The sequence below is a fragment of the Manis javanica genome, chromosome 6 (genome assembly GCF_040802235.1).
Source record: "Manis javanica isolate MJ-LG chromosome 6, MJ_LKY, whole genome shotgun sequence".
Taxonomy (NCBI): domain Eukaryota; kingdom Metazoa; phylum Chordata; class Mammalia; order Pholidota; family Manidae; genus Manis; species Manis javanica.
Window position 1 is genome coordinate 149,533,908 of NC_133161.1, and position 7,392 is coordinate 149,541,299.

Sequence of the window (7,392 nt, forward strand, 5' to 3'; positions counted from 1 at the left end):
GGATGCGGAGACCCCGGGCTGCCCAGGCTCCGCGAGGAAGCCCAGTCTCCCTTTCTGGGGTCGTGGTGTGAGACTCGAAAAGAGAGAAAAGGTGAGGAGCTCCAGAAGCCCCGCCAGGGCCGACGGCACCGCCTGCTCGTGTCCACGGGGCATGGACGAGAGAGGCCGAGGGCCGGAGGGTGGCCAGGGCGTGGGCGCCAGCCAGTCGGCCTCGCAGAGACCCTGTCACTCACTCACCCACTCAGCAGTGGCTGCTGCTCATCTCATCTCGGCTGGTGGGTTTGGTGACAGGAAGGAAGCTCACTGTTTCCCAAGCCTGATCGTCAGCCATGAAGGAGAGCTTCTCGGCTCCCCGGGTGTTTGCAGAGCCCCCTCACTGTGAGCACCGTGAACTCAGGGCTGGCACGCGCCGTGCTTCCCGCCGCACCTTCTGTGCCCACCCGGCAGCTGCCTCCTCACCAGGTATTTGCTGAAGGAGTGGACGGACGGGTGACTGAGTGGAACACCCTAAGGGCAGAGGAGGGCAAACACGCCCAGGGCTCTCGAGTGTCCTGAGGACTGGGCCCCGGAAATGCCCGGAAGTCTCAGCCATTTTCTTGACGATTCAGGCCAAACTCGCTTTGCATCTGAACACACTATTGTTCGTCGGACTGCACAAAATGATGCTTCAGCTCCTCTCCAGAGGGGACACCGCATACCTGGTGGCTTTGCTCTGGTGCTTTGCCGCGTGCCCCCATGTGCCCGGCCTATGGGGGGCCTGTGCTGGGGGGCTTCCTGGTCCCTCCCCTATACCTGTCATCTGAACCGTGCGTCTACCTTCCGCCTTATGCATCCCACCCCACAGCTCACCCCGTGCTCTAGCCTAGCCCGAGGCTCAGCTCTCCCCTGGCCATTTATTCTCCCTAACACTCCAGGCGAGGCCATGAATGACCGGTTCTCTCTGGAGAGGGACTGATAATCTGTCTTTCTTGGAGCTGTTACCAGGATGGCTGCCAAGTGGACGAGTGTTCAGAGGCGGCAGCGGCCAGCAGGACAGGGGCTAAGGTAACGGAGCCAGGAGCGGCAGGGAGGTCCCCTCCTGGCAGCCAGACCAGGTCCCATCAGTCACTTCACAGCCCTCCCGCCCTCCCCCAGGGCTGGTGGACGGGGCTGCCTCAGCTCCTGCCGGAGGGGCCAGGCACCGTGACGCCCCAAGGGAGGGGCCTCACCCCGTGGCCAGGGTGGAGCAGCGTGAAGGGCACCAAAAGTCCCTGTCACCGGCAGCCACTGTGAGCTTATTTGAGCCCAGACAGGCCCTGAGGGCCCTGCCCGTGCCCTCCATCGGCCCACAAGCAGAAATGTCCTACCTTGGAAGTTTGAGCCAGTCCTTGTCAGGGCATAACAGGGGCCCACAGTCTGCGGAGCACTTTTATATGCTTAGAATCATCTTGTGAACTTACTTCAGAAATGGAAATATAAATCAGAGATTCCTCCGAGGTCACAAATTGAGTAAGTGGTGAAACTGCAATTCAAACCCAGAATTTTCTAAGACCAGAGCCCTTCCCTTTCCGCGACTCCATGTCAGCAGGAGAAGTAACCGCTGACATGATGAGGGGGCAGCGGCTGAGGGCGGGGCCTGAGAAGGGGGGTTGGCCAGGCAGGATGTCCCCGGGGGCAGCTCTGAGCAACCAGACTAGTCTGAGAGCCGTGGGCCCAGGAGCTGCCAATAAGGAAGGAGAGCTGTTGGCTGAGCCCGGGACATGTTTGCTCATATTTCTTCCTGAGGCCAAGCCTACAAGAGAGAAAACTCCCGGAGGCATGCAAAGGCCTGAGCCCGTGGGGGGTAGTGACACGGGGTTAATAAGGTGATGTCTGATGCTTGCATGTCGCCGCCCTGTGCAGGCAGGCGCAGAGTTCGGGCATCACTATGCATGGCTCTGGCTGCTGCTGGTTCTCGGACACCTGCAGCCCGGGGGTCTACCCTGGGCTCCCCTGGGTTTGCAGCCCTCTCTGCAGAGGTGCCAAGCACCTCCCCCCACTCAGTGGCTGCCCCTGGGAAGCAGGGCATCTGGTGCCCCATCCTCGTCACCCACCCCTCTGACGGACGGGCAAGCGACTGACGCCCCATTCGCCTCACAGAGGACAGCCCAGAAGAGACAGTCCAGCCCCTTTCCGGCGCCCATTTGATCCCTGCCTTGGAGCGGCTCATTATCTCCCATCATTTAAACCCTTTTTCCTTCCCTTTTGCTCTATGCTTGGGGGTCTCTTTCAGTTCGTTTCCTGGGCTGCTCACCATGGAATCGAGGCTCTCTGACAACAAAGCAGGTGCCGTGGAGTGACCATTCACTGTGCGCGAGGGTCCCCGGATGGAACCACGGCCACTCTCCCCCCGACACACACACGCATGCATGCTACAGAATCTGCACAAGACCACGGCTGCCCCAGCAGGACCAGGACAGGGTGTGGCACTGGTTCAAAAGTCCCACAGCGCCTCCTTCCCCAGCCTCTCTTGTGGAGAAGCCCTGAATTCTGTTTCCTTGGCAACCCATCTCCCTCTCTCCCCATATTCTTTAATGCTGTGGTGATAAGGTGTATTTAGACCCAGCAGCCATGTTCCCGTGGTGACAGAAGACCCCCAGTAAGTTGCCATGGAAACAAGAGATGGCTTTGAAAGAGGATTAAAGCAAGGCAGCCTTGCAAGCGGTGACAGCACAGCAGAGTCAGAGCAGGGAGGCTGGTGAACACGGCTCCAGGGGGCATCGGCCATGGGCGAGTGCCCGTCAGTCTCCCTGGGGCCGGCGGGGCCACGGGCATGGGGAGGTGCGGCCCAGAGCCCCCTGCACGGCTCACAGGAGACTGCTGAGTCGGGAGGTGTGCCTGCTGGGATGTGAGGACAGCTTCTCTCCATTCGCTCTTACTTGCTATCCGCTCCTTTGTCTGTCTCCTGAGGCTTCTAGGAAATGAGGGAGCTGGAGGGGCCTCCTCTCAGTTCTGAGTCCTGCTGCCCCTCGAGCCAAGCAATGTTACCATCATTCTGTTTCCCCCAGTTCTTCACTGGTAGGTCTGCAGACACACGGCGGAGCAGGAAGGACTTGGCAGGTGACTCCTGCACGCTGCCGCCCCGGCAGCACTGTCACCGTGCTACTGTATTTGCTCTGTCGCCTCTGTCCCCGCCCGACCTCTCCTCCACGCACACAGCCAGAGGGGAGCAGAGGTTCAAGCCACTGCACTACGTTTAGGGGACCGTCCGTAACTACGGAGAGCGGCAGAGCCACGTGTCGGAGAGGGTGCAGAGCTACTGCGCCCCTCGCACCACCGATACAAGCACCGACTGTCCCAACCTGTTTGGAACACGGTTCGGAAGGCATCTGCTAAAGTAAACATACGCACCCCCTGTGACCAGCAGTCCTCTGCGAAGCCATAAGGAAGGAGAGTGCGGCCACCACCAAAAGCAAAAAAGAAAAGCCATGTAAAGGGATGTTCCAAGCAGCTTTTCTCGTATTCGCCCAGACAAGAAACAACCCGACTACTCGCCAGCAGGGGAGGAGACAGACTCAGCGTATCACTCAGGAGTGCCCTACTGAGTGCTAGGAATGAAGATCCACTACGTGCGCCTCCGTGTGGCTCGATCTTGAAGACGTAATGTCAAATGAGAAACAGCCAGGGACAGCCAAGCACACGCTGCACGGCTCCGTCCACACGGACTCCAGACAGGCAGACGCCCTGGTGGTGTAGGTGCGAGGGTGGGTGCCCCCAGGGAGGGGCCGTGGCACGGGCTGGCCCCACAGCTGGGGCCTGGCGGGGAGCACCCAGGTGCACTCACAGGGCTGTACAGACAAGGGGGCTCAATCTAAAGCATTTTAGAGAGCAGACAGCACAAACTACGGCTAACAGGAAGTGTAGAGAGAGCGCCGTTGGCGCTGGGCCCCCAGGCCCTGCTGCCAAACCACACGTACTCCGGAAGCTGGGCCCGGGTCTGTCCATACCAGGAGTTCCACAGCATACCACCGCACCGCAAAAAGCCACAGCAAGTCGCTGCGATGGAGAGGCGCTGTATTTTAAGAGTAGAAAAACCATCTTCTGTCCTTAAACAGGAAGGAGCAAAAAGGTTTCTCTGCTGTCTGAACTAAGAGGTATTTTGGGGGAAAAAAAGGCTTACAAATTACCCTTAGGTGGATTCTACCAAATTAAAATCTGGAAACAGAGGCAAGGTTTTGTCCCTCCCACCCCCAAGGGAGGAATCTGGTCTGAGTTTCCAGCGCCCTAGCAGAGGACGGGCGGCTGCGGGGACAGGTACCTGGGACCTTGATTCCAGTCTGAGTCACCTCAGCCCCACTGTGTGCAGCCACCCCCATGGGAGCCTGACCGGGGTGGGGGTGGGTGCGACACCGTCTTCTCTGCGCGCATGCCGGGGTTTCCACGACGTCCAGCCTCCCGCACAGGCAGGGGAGCCGCTTACAGAGACTTCCTCAGACAAAGGCCGTGCCTCCTCACTCTGCTGTCGGTGCTTCCAGGTCCCGCACAGCCGCCCCCTCCAGGCCTCTTCTCTCGCTGAGAGCTGGGGGCACAAGGGCAGGAGACGGGTCAGACACCTCCCACCCTCGGGGCACCCTCCGCACACCACGTGGCATCATTTCTGTGCTCCTGGACGCACTCGGCATCGCTGCAGGAGTCACGCCTCCAGCCTGGGTTCCAAAGCGCATAACCAAACAAAGCCCCACTGTTAGTGACTTTAACATGCCTGCTTCTGACGGTGAGAGCAGGAAAAATACGTATTTTCATATTACATCTACCTCCATCTTCATCTCTTTAACTCATCATCATGCCGCCCTGTACAGGATCATCACCGTAAGTGGCAGCTGGGCCTCACGCCAAGGCTGGGTGCATCGGGGTCAGGCAGCCTGCACAGTGGTTCCAAGTTTTATGCTCCCCGAACTAGGCGGGCCAGCATGGAAGATGTGCCACACTGCACAGGGAGTGGCCCCTGACCAAAAGGGCACATCGTTTTTTCTCTCTCTTTGCTCCGGTAAGGGAGACTAAACCTCTGCCTGGACTGAGGGGCTATCATGGAAGAGACTTAAACACGGTCCCAACACCCCCACAAGGATCCCTGGGACACTGCTAGCTGGAGTCCGAAGGCGAGTGGAAACACCTTGGGGCCTCTGTGTGCCTGGAGGTGTCCAGGACGGAGGTCAAGAGCTGACGGTGGAGGCCTGGGGCTGCAGGTGCATGAACCCACAGTCAGGTAACTCCCCACCCAGTGGCCGGTCAGAGGAGCTCTCCATGGCACGGATGTGGGGTATCAGGAGTCCTCCAAGGTCCTGAGCTTCTCTGGGGCCGCAGGGAGCACCCCCATATGCAATGAGGGGAGCAGGCAGCAGGCTGCCCCACCTTCAGTCTCAGGGCCAGCAAAAGCAGAGGCGTTTAGATACAGTAAAATCATCTGGAAAGGGGCATCAGCCCAACGCCGTCCTGCCCTCTGCATGAACTTTGGGGACCAGAATCCAGCTCCAGCTTTTCCAGGCTCCCTCCAGGCAGGCCTGGCCCCTCAGCTCCCAGGCAACTGCCCTGGCCCCTGAGAGCCCCTCCTAGGGCAGAGCTCTCCTCCTCCAAGTGACTGCTCAGAGCTAGGGAAAGAAAGAGAGGAAGAAAATCTTACTCAGCGTGTGTATTTCTGCTCCTTCTTTTGGTGAAATCCCAATCAACCACAGCTAAGACGACGAGCCGAACAAATCAGGGCGATACCAACATCGGAAACTGCTGCACCTCGAGTTCAGCTCCCCTCCTGCAGCCCCAAAGATTTAACGTTTAAGGGAGATTTCAGAGAGGAAGTCTGGGCCCCCGGCAAGGCCTCAGACACACAGCAGATGGAGAAGGGCTTAGATTCCCAGTGCCCAGCGCTGCCCTGCGAACCGAGGACAATGCGTGTGTGTGTGTGTGTGCGTGCATCTCTGTGTGTGCCCCTTGAATGCGTGTGTGTGCACATGTCGGTGGTCGGCAATAAGGCTGGAGAACCTGGAGGGATGAGCTTCAACCACTGAAAATTCTGATCCCCACACCCTGGAGAGAGGACATCTGTTTATATGAGGGTGGGAAGGGAAACTGAATGATGAGTTCCAAATCCCTCAAGGCTATTATGCAGCGAGTGTCACCCAGCCGTTCTCCACCCCCTGCCCCCATTTCCCATCTGCCTCTTTCAGGCAGGGCTCAGAGGACAGGACCACTCACCCTCTGGGTGGCAAGCTCCCAGGGGGTTTGGCACGTGGGACTGGTATAGACTGCCCTCCTCGACCAGGAGCTGGCAGGCCTGGCCTTTGCAAGTGAGCTGGGATCCGGGTGAACACCATCTGGGCAGCAGGCTCTGCATGGTGGGAGCCTAGACCCAAGGCCAGCTTGGGTAGCATGCCCGCCCCTTGGCACAGTGCCACCCTATGCCAGGTACCAGAATCACCCGCGGATCCCCCAGGAGCACTTAAGAAAAGATCAAGACTGGTGATTTGGAAGACTTCCCGGTAAGCATCTGGCCTCATGCCATGGAAACCAAACCGAATCTTGGGTTGGAAGAACATGGTGCATGCATATGCAATCCGTTCATCCACTCCACAGGTGTTTGCAGGCCCCTGCCAGGGCAGGGCATCTGTTCCGACTTTCCAGCTGAACTGTGGCCCGTGTTAGCTCCCTCGGGGGCACGCTCACACCAGGGAGCACAGCCTTGAAGGGCTTGGGCAGCTTCCTCTTCTGCTGGGCAAGGACAAACTCCAGTGCTGCCATTTCACGGCCCCTGTGGCCTCTCCACTCAGGTCTGCCTTCACTTTATTCACTTTATTGAACCGACTGGTTTTCCAGAGACAGCCCCGCCTCCAGGGAGCGGGCACCGAGGGTGTAGAACCCAGGTGGGTGTGGCTCAGAAGGTGGGTGGGGCTGGGCAGGAAAGGGCAGGGACATGGGACAAGCACCTCGATTGACTCTCCCTGCGATGGGTGAAAATGCTGAGATATAAACAGTATAGTAAGAACAGGAGAGACTCCATCTTGAGGCTAAGATTCATTTTACAAACCAGAGAGTTAGGAGGCAAGATTCCTAACATAATTTATGGTAATCAGCCAATAACCGACCCTATCTTAAGGTAGGGCAAGCAGTCCCAACTGATATGTGCCCCACTGCTTGTAACCACTACCTTGGAGAAGAACAGGATCAAGGAATTCCTTGTGTTAAGTTTATCTTACAGAATATCTAGAGGACAGACTAGGGATGGTGACATAATGTCTCTCACTGGAGACGGACATCATGAGACCACGTGTCCAGCCTACCCCCAACCCCTCCTCTGGCCCTTTGCCCCGTTCTTGAAATCCTTGAAAACCTGAATCCTGAACCTTTAGGTGTACACACACATCCTCTCTCAGGCTGCCTGCG

General features: G+C 58.2%; 1 long non-coding RNA gene across 2 annotated transcripts in view; it reads right to left on the reverse strand.

Annotated features, from left to right (window-relative positions):
• Positions 1–7,392, reverse strand: part of LOC108401542 (uncharacterized) — a 37,602-nt gene extending 30,210 nt beyond the window's left edge. For both annotated transcript variants that reach the window (XR_005054369.2, XR_005054368.2), the window contains exon 1: positions 1,347–7,392. This is a non-coding gene — a long non-coding RNA (uncharacterized lncRNA). The remainder of the gene's footprint in view (positions 1–1,346) is intronic.